Raw genomic sequence first — 16,763 nt, 5'->3', positions numbered from 1 at the left:
ATGGAGGCATTACCAAATGGACCGATAAAAACTTAATCGGATACATGTTTTTGTGAGACTAAAATACCAGAATATTTACAATTTCAGGCAAATCAGATAAAAACTACGGTTTCTAGAAACCCAAGGAGTTAAATCGGGAGATCGTTCTTATGGGGGCTATACTAAAATATGGACCGATACTCACCGTTTTCGGCACACCTCTTTATGGCCCGAAAATACCTCCAGATTTCCCATTTCAGCAAATAGGATAAAAACTTCGGATTCTATAAGCCCAAGAAGTAAAATCGGGAAATCGGTCTATATGGGGGCTATACCAAAATATGGACCGATAGTCGCCATTTTCGGCACACCTCTTTATGGTCCTAAAATACCTCTAGATTTCCAATTTCAGGCAAATTGGATAAAAACTACGGTTTCTATAAGCCCAAGACCCAAAATCGGGAGGTCGGTTTATATGGGAACCATATCAAAACATGGACCGATGCTCACCATTTTTCGCACACCTCTTTACGGTTCTAAGGTACCTCTCGATTTCCAATTTCAGGTAAATTGGATAAAAACTGCGGTTTCTATAAGCCCAAGAAGTAAGATCGGGAGATCGGTCTATATGGGGGCTATACCAAAATATGAACCGACACTCACAATTTTTGGCAACGTATTTGTGGTCCTACAATACCTCTAGATTTCCAATTTCAGATAAATTCAATAAAAACTGCGGTTTCTATAAGCCCAAGAAGTAAAATCGGGAGATCGGTCTATATGGGGGCTATACCAAAACATGGACCGATACTCACCATTTTTGGCACACCTCTTTATGGTCCTAAAATACCTCTAGATTTCCAATTTTAGGCAAATTGGATAAAAACTACGGTTTCTATAAGCCCAAGACCCCAAATCGGGAGGTCGGTTTATATGGGGACTATATCAAAAACTGGACCGATATAGCCCATCTTCGAACTTGACATGCCTGCAGACAAAAGACGAGTTTGTGCAAAATTTCAGCACGATTGCTTCATTATTGAAGACTGTAGCGTGATTACAACAGACAGACAGACAGACAGCCAGACAGACAGACAGACGGACATCGTTATATCGTCTTAGAATTTCTCCCTGATCAAGAATATATATACTTTATATAGTCGGAAATCGATATTTCGATGTGTTACAAACGGAATGACAAACTTATTATACCCCGTCACCATTCTATGGTGGTGGGTATAATAAGAATAAATCATCCGTTGGGTGAAAAATGTTTTGAAAATATGGATTTTCTAGAAAATAGTGTGCAAACTAGTAATTAATCTCATCGTTAATGTTACAAAGAATAATATTCTTCGTGAATCCTTAATTAAAACAACGAAATTTTCATTCATTTTCGTAAATTTTGCGAAGAACATTTCGTACTTTTAACGATATGTTCTTCATGACTTTTGTGAAAAAGTTTTTAGGAATTTACGAATATTTTACGAAATATTTCTTCAATTTCTTCATAAAAAGTACGAAACATTTTCGTTGAAATAACGAGGAAGTTTCATTGAAGTTGTAAAATTTCCATGCGTGACATAAAATTGTCTTTGATAATGTGCTTGAGTAATTATTTATTCAATTTTTTAATGCATGTCTATGCATCGCGACGATATCACAAAAAGAAGTAAATATTTTTCGACAAATTCAAGAAAATTTATTAGACATAATTAATTTTTTTCACTTGTTAAAGAAAATTTTGTAGTTTGAAAGAAAAAATTTGAGTTCAAAATTATTAATTTTTAATTAAAATTATTAACTATTAAGTTTCAGGCTCACTTAGACTATTCAGTCCATTGTGATACCCCATTAACTAAAAGTACCTATTGCATATGGGCACTTTTAACCGCTGAACCTTCTCGATTATTTTCTTCTGTTGAACCAACCAGATTGTTCCAAAAACATTAGCAGACTGCTTAAGTTAACGTTTTCCAGATCTGCCAGTAATCTAAAGCTATGTGCCCCTAAAATTTGCTTACGCCTTACACAAAACGCAGAACACTCGCACAAGAGGTGTTTAATTGATTCCTTTTCCTCAGCATCGTGACAGCTCATACAGTAGTACTTCGCGCCAATAGTTTTTGCCAAATCGCCTATAAAGCAGCGAACCTTATAGCAGATATCAGGAGTGAAACCTGACGTCTTGAGAACCCTAGCATATCTAGTGTGCGGTTTAAGTTTAAATGGGGTCATATTTGCTTGGTGTTGTTACTACCCTTAGGTTAGGTTATGTGGCAGCCCGATGTATCAGGCTCACTTAGACTATTCAGTCCATTGTGATACCACAGTGGTGAACTTCTCTCTTATCACTGAGTGCTTGCCCGATTCCATGTTAAGCTCAATGACAAGGGATCTCCTTTTTATAGCCGAGTCCGAACGGCGTTCCACATTCCAGTGGAACCACTTAGAGAAGCTTTGAAACTCTCAGAAATGTCACCAGCATTACTGAGGTGGATAATCCACTGCTGAAAAACTTTTTGGTGTTCGGTCGAACCCACGACCTTGTGTATGTAAGGCGGGCATGCTAACCATTGCACCACGGTGACTACCCTTGCAATTCTCCCATCGAACATTTGCATCATAACAGCCTTCTCACGAAGTATGAGCTTGCAGGTAGCTAGGGGCATACAAACAGATTCTAGTTCCCCTGGAATATGTAAGGTAGTCCCTAGCCTTGCTAACTCATCCTCTTCGCAGTTCCCCGGTATGTTCCTATGGCCAGGCACCCATATTAGGCGAATATTGTGCTGCTCAGGCATCTCATTGAGAGATTTGCGGCAGTCGATGACCGTTTTCGAGTTAAGGAACACAGAGTTCAAGGATTTTATTGCAGATTGACTGTCTGAGTATATATTAATGCAAACATTTTTTGGAAGCATTACTTCTCAGCCAATTCACCACCTCTCTTATTGGTAATATTTCAGCCTGAAAAACACTACAGTGATTAGGTCATCTTTTCGCTATTCGAAGTTCCAGGTCTCCAAAAACCACTTGTCCTTCCAATTTGGAGCCATCAGTGTAGAAATCTATATATCGTTTATTCCCTGGGGTCTGTGTACACCACACCTCACTATTGGGAATTCGAGTTTCACACTTTTTATCGAAAAGCGGCCTCGCCAGAGTGTAATCCACTACGTTTGTCACATCTGGCATTATTTTGAGGTCCGAACTGTGATATATTCCCTTAATCTTCTTGTCCAATAAGCTCAAATAAATAATAAAATGTAGTATAAACAATTTGGGCATTGTACCAGCATGAATTGATCTCAGGCTAACATAAAAATAGTAAGCGTTGTTCGTTTGGAAGGCGATTCATGGTTAAATTATAGACCAAACTGAAGATGTTTGACAGTGAGACAAAACACGAAACGTGCGCTAGCTATTTAGGTTAGGTTAGGTTAGGTTATGTGGCAGCCCGATGTATCAGGCTCACTTAGACTATTCAGTCCATTGTGATACCACAGTGGTGAACTTCTCTCTTATCACTGAGTGCTGCTCGATTCCATGTTAACCTCAATGATAAGGGACCTCCTTTTTATAGCCGAGTCCGAACGGCGTTCCATATTGCAGTGAAACCACTTAGAGAAGCTTTAAAACCCTCAGAAATGTCACCAGCATTACTGAGGTGGGATAATCCACCGCTGGAAAACTTTTTGGTGTTCGGTCGTAGCAGGAATCGAACCTACGAACTTGTGTAAGCAAGGCGGGCATGCTAACCATTGCACCACGGTGGCTCCCTGCGCCAGCTATTTAAACTAATGTTGCCAAAATATAGCTAAAAATCACCTTATAGTATTTATTTGTGCATAAATAGCTTTGTTAATATATCGCAAGAAGAGAATGAAAATTCAATAAAAAACAGCATCTTTGGCTCGGAATAAATACGAAAATTCTTAAGAGAAAGTCAAAATCTTTGAATCCAAGTAAAAATAAGATTTTTAGTTACACATATAATAAAAAAATCTGATTCAATCAGGAAATTAATTGATTCAATTAATTTTTTAATTGAAAATCTTTAATCACAAAAATGATAGTATCAATCACAGTTTTAATTAGGCATAAAAATATTTGATAAAAAAATTAAATTATGTTATGCTGTTTATATGGTACTGCAGTGAGGAGATTGTCTGTATGGAGATATCATATTTGGGGTTCCCTAGATTCAAGCTAATTCTCTTTTCTGGAAAACGAAATTTTAGACCAATAAAGTTTTATTTTGTTATTAAAGTTGTTTTTTTTCGCTAAACAAAGTTCGTTGCCGACAAGCGTGGCAACGGTTACCACAAACAAAAAACTATTTGTCTTTAAAGAGACGACTTTACCAATAAACAGTCTTCTTTGGTCGAAAATTTCGTTTCGGAGGAAAGATTTTTTTTGTGTGACTGGCTAAAATGGTAAATGAAGCGACTGTTGCGATCAGGGCTGTGGGGTCGGGCCTATACAAATTATCTTATTTATTTGCATGTTGAAACGAGCTCTAAATTTTATATTTGATTCCATTTGAACTCTATACAGAAGGCTTCATATTCGGCGAACACAAACAAATTAAAAACAAGTATATACAGCAGTAAGTTCGGCCGGGCCGAATCTTAAATACCCACCACCATGAACCAAATATTAGGGTTTCCTTTGAAATTTCAGGAGGGCTTGAGGACACTTCCGGAAGATAAATTTAATGATTTCACCTATGAGGACTATATCAGATTCTGGATTTATAAGAACCATTTTTGTTTGAGTTTTAGAGGAATTATTAACATCTCTTATAAGTGTGCAAGAAAATTATAAAATAACGTCTTGATTTGAAATCTTAAATCTGTAGATTTTCACCCGAGAAGTAAAATTTGGAAATTTTACATTGAGTTTCAAGCAATTTTAATGATCAGTTGGCCTTCTACACCCTCAAGAAGTGAAGTCGGTCTATATGGAGGCATTACCAAATGGACCGATAAAAACTTAATCCGATACACGTTTTTGTGAGCCTCAAATACCAGAATATTTAGAATTTCAGGCAAATCAGATAAAAACTACGGTTTCTAGAAACCCAAGGAGTTAAATCTGGAAATCGTTCTTATGGGGGCTATACTAAAATATGGACCGATACTCACCGTTTTCGGCACACCTCTTTATGGCCCGAAAATACCTCTAGATTTCCAATTTCAGGCAAATTGAATAAAAACTTTGGATTCTAGAAGCCCAAGAAGTAAAATCGGGAAATCGGTCTATATGGGGGCTATACCAAAATATGGACCGTTACTCATCATTTTCGGCACACCTATTTATGGTCTTAAAATACATCTAGATTTCCAATTTCAGGCAAATTGGATAAAAACTGCGGTTTCTATAAGCCCAAGAAGTAAAATCGGGAGATTGGTCTATATGGGGGCTATACCAAAATATGGATCGATACTCACAATTTTTGGCACACGTATTTGTGGTCCTACAATACCTTTAGATTTCCAATTTCATGCAAATTTGATAAAAACTGCGGTTTCTATAAGCCCATGAAGTAAAATCGGGAGATCGGTCTATATGGGGGCTATACCAAAACCTGAACCGATACTCACCATTTTTGGCACACCTCTTTATGGTCATAAAATACCTCTAGATTTAAAATTTCAGGCAAATTGGATAAAAACTGCAGTTTCTATAAGCCCAAGAAGTAAAATCGGGAGATCGGTCTATATGGGGGCTATACCAAAATATGGATCGATACTCACAATTTTTGGCACACGTTTTTGTGGTCCTACAATACCTTTAGATTTCCAATTTCATGCAAATTGGACAAAAACTACGATTTCTATAAGCCCAAGACCCCAAATCGGGAGGTCGGTTTATATGGGGACTATATCAAAACCTGGACCGATATAGCCCATCTTCGAACTTGACCTGCCTGTAGACAAAAGACGAGTTTTTGCAAAATTTCAGCACGATTGCTTCATTATTGAAGACTGTAGCGTGATTACAACAGACAGACAGACAGACAGACGGACAGACGGACATCGTTATATCGTCTTAGAATTTCTCCCTGATCAAGAATATATATACTTTATATAGTCGGAAATCGATATTTCGATGTGTTACAAACGGAATGACAAACTTATTATACCCCCGTCACCATTCTATGGTGGTGGGTATAAAAATGAGTTTTGAGGTATATGTGTTATAAGTAATCCATCCTCACATACAGAGTTAAAAAGTTTTTATTCAGCGGTGGATAATCTCTCCTCAGTGCTGGTGACTTTTCTAACCATCTTCAAGTGCCCAGCAAAAAAAGCGTCGCCAAAAAAGTACTGAAAATGTTCTTTTTGGATCCGGAAGTGGTGCAAAATTGACGCAGAAGCGATGAATTTAACATGGGCTTGTCATAGGACGGATGTCCTCCATTTCAACAGCCGTTACACTGAATTTGCAGCACTTCTTTAGGTGTGATCCGAATTCAATGTTTTGGATGTAAATTAAAAAATTCTGTGATATTTTGTCATATAAATAATTTTTATAATTTTTTATAATTTTTAATGGATTCGGAAACGTTTGACCTCAAATATTTTCAAAAATTCACAATTTTTTCAGATTGGATTTAGCATTTTTTTCGACAAAATTTAAATGATTTTTACCATTTTACTCTGTTTTTAACCTATTTGAAACAAAAAAAGTTAAAATTATCCATTAAAAGTATGAAAAAACCAAGTTATAAAAAATTTAAATAAAAGAACTTCCTGGGTAGTTGAAATAGAGAACATCATTGGGAGTGCATCTTCTGGAAGTGATTTTGAAGTTGTGCCTTTGGAGGAACTGTTGATAAAGGATCGGTTGATTAGATTATTTTGTGCTAAATTTGACGACGATCGGTTAGTAAAAAAGTGCAAAGTGACCCCATTTGTCGAAATCGGGCAATACATATATATGGGAGCTATATCTAAATTTGATCCGATTTCTTCCAAATTCAATAACGTTCGTCCTTGTGCCCAAAAAAACTCCCTGTACCGAATTTCATCAAAATCGGTTAATAATTGCGACCGAAATCCTGTGAACAACAAATACATGGACATACGGACGGATGGACGGACGGACACCAAGCGCTAGATCGACTCAGGAGGTGATTCTGAATCGATCGGTATATATTTTATGGAGTCTAAAATCAATATTTCTTGTAGGCACATTTTTTGGCAGATCAAACTTATTATACCCTAACCACTATGTGGTTTAGTGTGTTGAAACATTTTATTAATTTTGAAGATTTTTTTCAGAAATATTAAATCCATTTTGACTTCATTAAAACGAAATTTGCATTCATGTTAGGATACACATTTTTATGTCGAATAACTTAGCTATAAGGATAAACAGACTTCATTGAAAAGTTTAGAGACTTTTAGACAAGGAAAAACTTTTTTTCAGATAAATACGTCTTCTATTCTAAGCAAAATTCGTATTTTAAGCATGTGAAATATTTGGCCTCCCGACAATATTTTTTGCGGTGCACCATCTACTATTTAATATGTGATAGAAACCAAATTTATGAAAATGGACCAAAGTCGGACCAAGTTTAAAAATTAGAAATCTTTTGGACCAATTTTGGTCCGATCGGACCAAAACGGCAACGCTGATTGGAATTGAAAGTCTATACACAGAGTAGAAGTACCTACTCTCCGAAAGTTTTTTTTTTTGTTTTGCAACAGACGTAGAGAAGAGGTTTTGTTATATTTGTAATGTGTGTGTGTATGTTTATGTTTGCAACAACCTCCATCGACATCAGTCCGTGGTATACCTACGAATATTCTTACTCAGATCTAGTGTTACCTAATTTCGCTTTTTTCCCCTTTATTGTATAATAAATGTATATGCACACATTTTTCAGCCAAAATTGAAACTATCCATAATTTTAATTAAGTTTTCGAGAACTAATATCAGAAATAAGAGAATGCTAGGATATAGTGCAATAGTAAAGCAAATATGAATGTCCTTACACTGAAAAAAAGCATTCCCGGTTCCAAAGATTTTGTCTTTACTTTAACAGTTTGGGTATTAATTCCGAGCCAAAGAAGCGGAGAATACAAGTAAGGATACTTTAAAGACGTAATTCTCTTTTAAATTTGGGGTTATGTACTTGCTTCTAGGAAGCAAATGTTAATTTTTCATTTTTTTAGATTTTTTTCGTCAGTTATTATCAAAATCCTTTAAAAACGAGTTAACGAGTCATTTTTTTCCATATTAAGACTCGACTTCCAGTAGAAATTATGCTATGTTTCAAGTAAAAAGCGTCTTTAAAATAAAGTGTTGAAAAACATGTCTTATTTTTTAACGATTTTTTGCTTTGTAGGCAAGATGCAAAAAGGAAACAAATTTAAAGACAATTTTATTAATTTTAAAGAATTTTTCTTAATTATTAAAGTCACGTTGACCTTACCTCAAAAATTTTATCTTTCATTTTATGATACACATTTTTAAGTAAAATCACTTAATTATAAGGACATTACAACTTCATTCAGAAGTTTATTGCCTTTTGGACAAGAAAAAAAACTTTATTTTAGAGAAATGCGTCTTCCATGTTAAGCAAAATTTGCATTCTTATTCTAAGGACATGGAATCTTTGACTTCACGACAATATTTTTTTCAGTGTAGAAAACTAAAAAATTAAATATAAATAAGATCGTTTAATTGCATTTATTTGACGTTCATTACAAACATCTTTGTAGTAATACGGGATGAAATTGATCGAAAGTACTGTTGTTACTTTTATAATACATACTGGAGATATATTTTGACAGTTGCCGTTTTTGAAAACAATAACTAAAAAAAACACGTTGTGTTTTCCCCAATGTACGTACGTACAAAAATACATATCGTACATTTTAAACGTTTGCTCACACTACGCTAAGTACTAGCTAAATTTGAAATTACCTACACAGTGTAATTTCAAAGTTACACATTTCATTTAAGTAATATTTTATTCGGAGCGGAGCGATTTTTCATTTGGAAACCGCTCCGCTCCCGCTCCGGCTAAAAAAGGGCTTGCTCCACTCCGCTCCACGCTCCGCTCCGGATCCCTGATCTAAACACATCTTGAAAGGGGAGATTCACTTAAAAAATTGTGTTCAGAATTTTTTTCTTCCATACTTCAAATTTCAAGAAGTAGGTTAACATTAGTGAAGTTTTAAAGGTATCGGAAGGTATCTTATGTCATTCAGATATGAATTTTAAATAAATCGAAGATGTTTTTCTTAATAAACTTAACGAAACGTAGTGGTGAGGTGGCTACTAACCCCCGAAATATTTAAAAATTTGCCAAAGGGAATGTATCACTCTCCATAACATATCGGGAAATCAAGTACGAGTATTCTATTTCAACTGCAAAATCTCTCTGTTTTACTACAGAAGTACTGAAATTGGGTCATTGGCGTACACAAAATAAAAATTTACGAAACTTTTTCCAAATAAAGTCTTAGTTGAGTTTTAAAAAATTTTCAATTAAAAATCTAATTGATTCAACAAATTTTTTAATTGATACAAAAATCAATATTAAAAATTAATATTATTAATTAATTTTTTATTGTGTTTCAGTTGTTTGTTTTAGTTGATACTATCATTTCTGTGACTGAAGACATTTCAATTAAAAAAATAATTGGATCAATTAATTTCGTGATTGAATCAGAAAAAAATTATGTGTAGCTAGGGGGCCCGGAGGGCTAAGCCACCAACAGAGAAGTATTAGCCCACACCAGAATATTTATCGTTTAAACCTTTTTAGTCGTCATATCTTTCGTTCATCACTATCATGTATATAACTTTATATATGCGAAATTCTTTATTTATTTTATTTATTCCATAGAAAATCTTAAATTTTTACAGAATGGAAGACAAAGTTTAAAAACTAAGATACGTGAGTTAGGGGGTCGAAATAAGATCCCGATATGGAAATGCATTAAATATTACACGCAAAGAAAAAATACTTTCCTCCGGAACGAAATTTTAGACAAACGAAATTCCCCTTTCCTATAATGTATTTTCGTTTGGAGCAAATAAACCCGAATTTGTGATAAGCTATTCTACGATTGCCTCCGATAGTTTCTATTTGCTTTAAAAGAATATTTTTTAGCGTCAAAAGAAAACTTTGCTTGTCTAAAATTTCGTTCCTCAGAAAAGAAAACTCTTCTTTCTGTGTATCTGCCGAAATTTCTTAAAGCGAATTCCAGGCAAATCAAGACGATCCAAAAATAAAGGAGTCATAGAATTATTATACATTTAGAGAAATTGGGCGATAATAGCAACGTATAGACCAGAAGTAAAAAAGCGGTGTTTGTTAGCAATACCAGCCGAATATATTAATTTGTTCATGGTTACTTTTCCTTAATATTTCATTATAAAGAAAATAAACTTTTTGAATTGGTACTTTGGATCGTTTCCCTTTCAAGTTATAATAATATGTACCAAAACCATATAATTTTATTCAGATTTTTCTGATTCATAGCTGCTAAAACGATTTTTGTTCCCATCTTTAGGGAAAACTACTACACTCAAAAAAAAGTGATTCCTCCAGAGCACTAAAGCCAATTTAGCTCTGTTTACGTTCGTGGATTATTATTATGGTTTAGTTAAACTTTCTCCAAAGTTATACCCAAATGAGGCATGAAGATTTTCTAAATTCGTATTTCCCAGAAAATAGCTAAAAATTGAGAAAATTTTATTTTTGAACGGTGGAAACGGAACATGTCGGAAATTATGTATGTGATTTCGGCAACAATGCATATGTTTGGCGAGAAAAAAGCATTTTCGAGTTAAAATTGTTCGATGTTTGCCATCCAAAAATAACATTTTGCTCTTAAAATATTTTTGAATAATGTCACAACAAATGCAAGATGGAACATTGACATTTTTGCAAATTTTAACTCAAACTAACTTCATCCTTTAAAATACGAAATTTCTTTGAGAAAAAAATAATTATGTATAATAAATTTTCTTGAGTTTGTCTGACAATATTTTCTTATTTTTGTCATATCCGCTTGATAGCGGAGTTTGTAATATAGTTTAGTTAAAACGTTGTACACCCAAGAAAAAATATCTTCCTCAGGAATAAAGACGAAATTCCCTTTTGTTAGGTTAGGTTAGGTGGCAGCCCGATGTATCAGGCTCACTTAGACTATTCAGTCCATTGTGATACCACATTGGTGAACTTCTCTCTTATCACTGAGTGCTGCCCGATTCCGTGTTAAGCTCAATGATAAGGGACCTCCTTTTTATAGCCGAGTCCGAACGGCGTTCCACATCGCAGTGAAACCACTTAGAGAAGTTTTGAGACCCTCAGAAATGTCACCAGCATTACTGAGGTCGGATAATCTACCGCTGAAAAACTTTTTGGTGTTCGGTCGAAGCAGGAATCGAACCCACGACCTTGTGTATGCAAGGCGGGCATGCTAACCATTGCACCACGGTGGCTCCCAATTCCCTTTTGTCATAAAGTATTTCCTTAAAGTGCAAATAAACCCAAAATTGTGACAATTGCTGCAACGGTTATATCTAATGATTTTTATTTACTTAGTTTGTCTAAAATTTCGTTCCTCAGAAACACATTTTTAAGTGTAAATATGACAATATTGAATAAATATGAAACATATGTCGCTATGCCTCTATCGCGGGTTCAACTTCCAAAAAGGATTTTGCCTTTGCTCAGATAAGATTTTTTTTTGTAATTTCTCCTTAAATTATTCAAATTATGTACCTATAATTTTGTTTATCACGCCATTCATTTAAATTGTTGAGTCAACCTTCCTTCTTGAAATTTTCAGTGAAGGCTAAGAACTTAAGCTAATTTTCAAAAAGTCCGGTATGCAAAAAAAGAATGGGCTCAATATTAATTTCATAACCTCCCCCATGACCTTTGTAAATTTTAAGTAAATCGGGGAAGTTTTTATTTTTCACTACACTTGAAAAAAGTGGGACAAAGTGGAGATTCCCCACCCCGACCGAAAACTAAAGTAGCGGATATATGTCTAAAAGACAAAAGACTTGCGAAACTTTTTATTTTTTATGTGTATGTAAAAATTACAACCCGCATGCGTGCTTAATCTAGAGCCATTAGGAAAGCAAATCTAGGATCAATGGATTATATCAGAAAATAGGTCGATTCAGGTCATCTTCGAAATTGACCATGAGAGACAGACATTGTCTTAGAAATTGCATTTCATACAAACGGAATGGCAAACTTTCTATATCCCCATCCAATGGTAGGGAGTATAAAAGACAAAGTCCCGGACTATATTTCAAACATAGGTTTAGGTATCATTTGACGGCCATTGTGTATACGGTCAAATTCCTCAAAAAAGCCCGTCCTTTTTAACGATGCGGTAGTCATTACCACTACAATCCATGTTAATGATGGACGATCGCTTCTCAACATGGTGTGAATTGAATAATATTTAAATTTGCTTTTGGAATGCTTGAGGCAAGGGAAAACATCCAGTGGTTTGGCATATCAATAAACACCTGTAAAATAATTTTAAAAAGGTATTATTAATTGTTCACCAAAGGTGAAGAATAAAAGCAAACTATAACCGAGAATAAAAATATCAGAAATTTAACAAAAAAAAATAAATAAATTGGAATTAGCATTAAATGCGTTAATTTTATGCAGCCATGAACTAAATGCAAACTGCCCAGACAACCTCAGTCTACTGACTTCTACTGATGTCGACTAACTGATCCAAACAATAAAACAAAATCCAACAAATTAATCTGACATACCCACTTAACCAGCCCAATCCCAAGCGCATTGGGAATTTTACTGATAACCATGGTGTTAACAAAAGATGGCTAGTGATGCTGTTTAGAGGGCACACAGTGGTCTATTGGTTATGATGATACTCACTAGATTATACATATGTAAGGGTGTGCCAACTACACATTTGTTTGCTAATAAATTACTTTGGGTGTGCAATTTTACAGATATTATCCAACATATTTAGGGTTTATGTACAGTGGATACACCAAGGAATTTATTAAGCTATCGGTGGCCACTGGATAACTACACGCAAAGAAAAAAAAAACGTTTGGAAAACATGTACCGAAAACGTTTTTCTTTTGTTAGAGTTTTTTGAATTGCTTCGAAAATTTTAAACTTTTATCACCAAAGAAATTCGTTTGTTACAAAATTTTTATTTTTTCAATAAAGTTATTTTCGAAACAACAACACAGTCCATTGTTCTTTTTTGACTTTGGGCCTTTAATAAGACACATTTTACAGTTTAAAATTTAATATAGTACATTGTAATGTTGAACATTTTTTCGGAATCTTCCGAACATATCTGGAATATATGTAAAAAAAAAAAACAAAAACAAAAAACTTTGGTCGAAGCAGGGATCGAACCCACGACCCTTGGCATGCAAGTCGGACGTAGCAACCACTGCTCCACGGTGCCAAACTAAATGTTTGTTTCTGTTAAATAAACTTTGTTTATTCGGTTCGTGGGCGCCGCAAGCTTTGCTATATAAATATAACTTATATGGATAATTATCTAACAGGTACATAGCTCAGTGGTTAGTGTGTTGGCTTACAAAGTGCATGGTCCGCGGTTCGATTCTCCGTCCAGGCGAAAGGTAAAAAAAAAAATAAAAATTTATAAAATCGTATAATTTCTTCTACACTGTTGGTATTACAGGAAAAGGTGTTAAGAACTAAAAATCCTCGTGGATGTGAAAAAGATGTGAGGGACAATGCAATTAGTAAGAAAACAATGTTTTTTTATACCCTCCACCATAGGATGGGGGTATATTAACTTTGTCATTCCGTTTGTAACACATCGAAATATTGCTCTAAGACCCCATAAAGTATATATATTCTGGGTCGTGGTGAAAATCTGAGTCGATCTGAGCATGTCCGTCCGTCCGTCCGAAATCACGCTAACTTCCGAAGGAAACAAGCTATCGACTTGAAACTTGGCACAAGTAGATGTTATTGATGTAGGTCGGATGGTATTGAAAATGGGCCATATCGGTCCACTTTTACTTATAGCCCCTATATGAACGGACCCCCAAATTTGGCTTGCGATTGCTCTAAGAGAAGCAAATTTCATCCGATCCGGCTGAAATTTGGTACATGGTGTTAGTATATGGTATCTAACAACCATGCAAAAATTGGTCCATATCGGTTCACTTCTACGTATAGCCCCCATATAAACGGACCCCAAAATTTGGCTTGCGATTGCTCTAAGAGAAGCAAATTTCATCCGATCCGGCTGAAATTTGGTACATGGTGTTAGTATATGGTCTCTAACAACCATGCGAAAATTGGTCCATATGGGTCCATAATTACATATAGCCCCCATATAAACCGATCCCCCGATTTGGCTTGCGGAGCCTCTAAGAGAAGCAAATTTCATCCGATTCGGCTGAAATTTGGTACATGGTGTTAGTATATGTTCTCTAATAACCATGCAAGAATTGGTCCATATCGGTCCATAATTATATATAGCCCCATATAAACCGTTCCCCAGATTTGATCTCCGGAGCCTCTTAGAGGAGAAAAATTCATTCGATCCGGTTGAAATTTGCAACGTGGTGTTAGTACAAGGCCGCTAATAACCATGCCAAAATTGGTCCATATCGGTCTATAGTTATATATAGGCGATCCCCAATCACACAAAAATTGGTCCTTATCGGTTCATAATCATGGTTGCCACTCGAGCCAAAAATAATCTACCAAAATTTTATTTTTATAGAAAACATTGTCAAAATGTTATTTCTATAGAAAATTTTGTCAAAATTTTATTTCTATAGAAAATGTTGTCAAAATTTTATTTCTATAGAACATTTTGTCAAAATTTTATTTCTATAGAAAATTTTGTCAAAATTTTATTTCTATAGAAAATTTTTGTCAGAATTTTATTTCTATAGAACATTTTATCCAAATTTTATTTCTATAGAAAATTTTTTCCAAATTTTACTTCCATAGAAAATGTTGTCAAAATTTTATTTTGTCAAAATTTTATTTCTATAGAAACTTTAAACTTAATTATATACGTATTTAATCGGCCTTTTTTAGTTTAATATATACCACGTATGGACTATGTGGTATATATTACGAATTTAGGAAGTTTAAGATACCTTGCCATCGGCAAGTGTTACCGCAACCCAAGTAATTCGATTGTGGATGACAGTCTTCAGTAGAAGTTTCTACGCAATCCATGGTGGAGGGTACATAAGCTTCGGCCTGGCCGAACTTACGGCCGTATATACTTGTTTTGAGTTAGTCTTTATGAAATTGTTTTTACATCCTGGAAAAGAATAAACGTTTTTCACAAAAATTATATACTTTTCTTCCAATTACACTTCCTTACAGCGAAAAGCAAATGAGAAACGAACTTTGTTTGTCTAAAATTTTTTTTTTTTAGGGAGCCACCGTGGTGCAATGGTTAGCATGCCCGCCTTGCATACACAAGGTCGTGGGTTCGATTCCTGCTACGACCGAATACCAAAAAGTTTTTCAGCGGTGGATTATCCCACCTCAGTAATGCTGGTGACATTTCTGAGGGTTTCAAAGCTTCTCTAAGTGGTTTCACTAGAATGTGGAACGCCGTTCGGACTCGGCTATAAAAAGGAGGTCCCTTGTCATTGAGTTTAACATGGAATCGGGCAGCACTCAGTGATAAGAGAGAAGTTCACCACTGTGGTATCACAATGGACTGAATAGTCTAAGTGAGCCTGATACATCGGGCTGCCACATAACCTAACCTAACATTGTCTAAAATTTCGTTTTGGAGGAAAGGTATCCCTAGCAAGGTATCCCTAGCAAAACAAGCGTCACCAAAAAAAGTGGTGGAAGTGATGAATTTTACATGGGCTTGTCAGAGGATGGATGTCTACCATTTAAACAGCCGTTGCAATGAAATTACATCACTTCTTAAGGTGTGATCCGAATTCAGTGTTTTGGATGTGAATTTAAAAATTTTTTGATATTTTGACAAATAAATAATTTTTATAATTATTTATGATTTTAATGCATTTTCTGAAATGCTTGACCTCAAATATTTGCAAAAATGCGCAATTTTCCTAGAATGAATTTAACATTTTTTTGACAAAATTTAAATAACTTGTACCATTTTATTATTTCTTACTCTATTTTTAACTTATAAAAAAAAAGATAAAATTACCCATTAAAAATATAAAGTAGTACCTTTGGAAAAACTTCCAAATTGTTTTGCTGTGTACACGCAAAAAATAATTCTTTCCTCCCAAACGAAATTTTAGACAAACAAAGTTCGTTTCTCATTTGCTTTTCGCTGTAAGGAAGTGTATTTGGAAGAAAATTATATACTTTTTGTGATAAACGTTTATTCTTTTCCAGGATGTAAAAACAATTTCGTAAAGACAAACTCAAAAAAAAACATTGTTTTCTTGCTAATTGCATTTTCCATCACATCTTTCTCACATCCACGAGATTTTTTTAGTTCTTAACACATTTTCCTGTAATACCAACAATGTAGAAGAAATTATACGATTTTATAAATTTTAAAATTTTTTTTACCATTCGCCTGGACGGAGAATCGAACCGCGGACCATGCACTTTGTAAGCCAACACACTAACAACTGAGCTATGTACCTGTTATGGTCATCAATAGATAATTATCCATATAAGTTATATTTATATAGCATAGCTTGCGGCGCCCACGAACCGAATAAACAAATTTTATTTAACAGAAACAAACATTTAGTTTGGCACCGTGGAGCAGTGGTTGCTACGTCCGACTTGC

This window comes from Haematobia irritans, chromosome 3 (genome assembly GCF_050003625.1).
Source record: "Haematobia irritans isolate KBUSLIRL chromosome 3, ASM5000362v1, whole genome shotgun sequence".
In the NCBI taxonomy this organism is placed as follows: Eukaryota; Metazoa; Arthropoda; class Insecta; order Diptera; family Muscidae; genus Haematobia; species Haematobia irritans.
Note: the sequence above shows the minus strand (reverse complement) of the source record.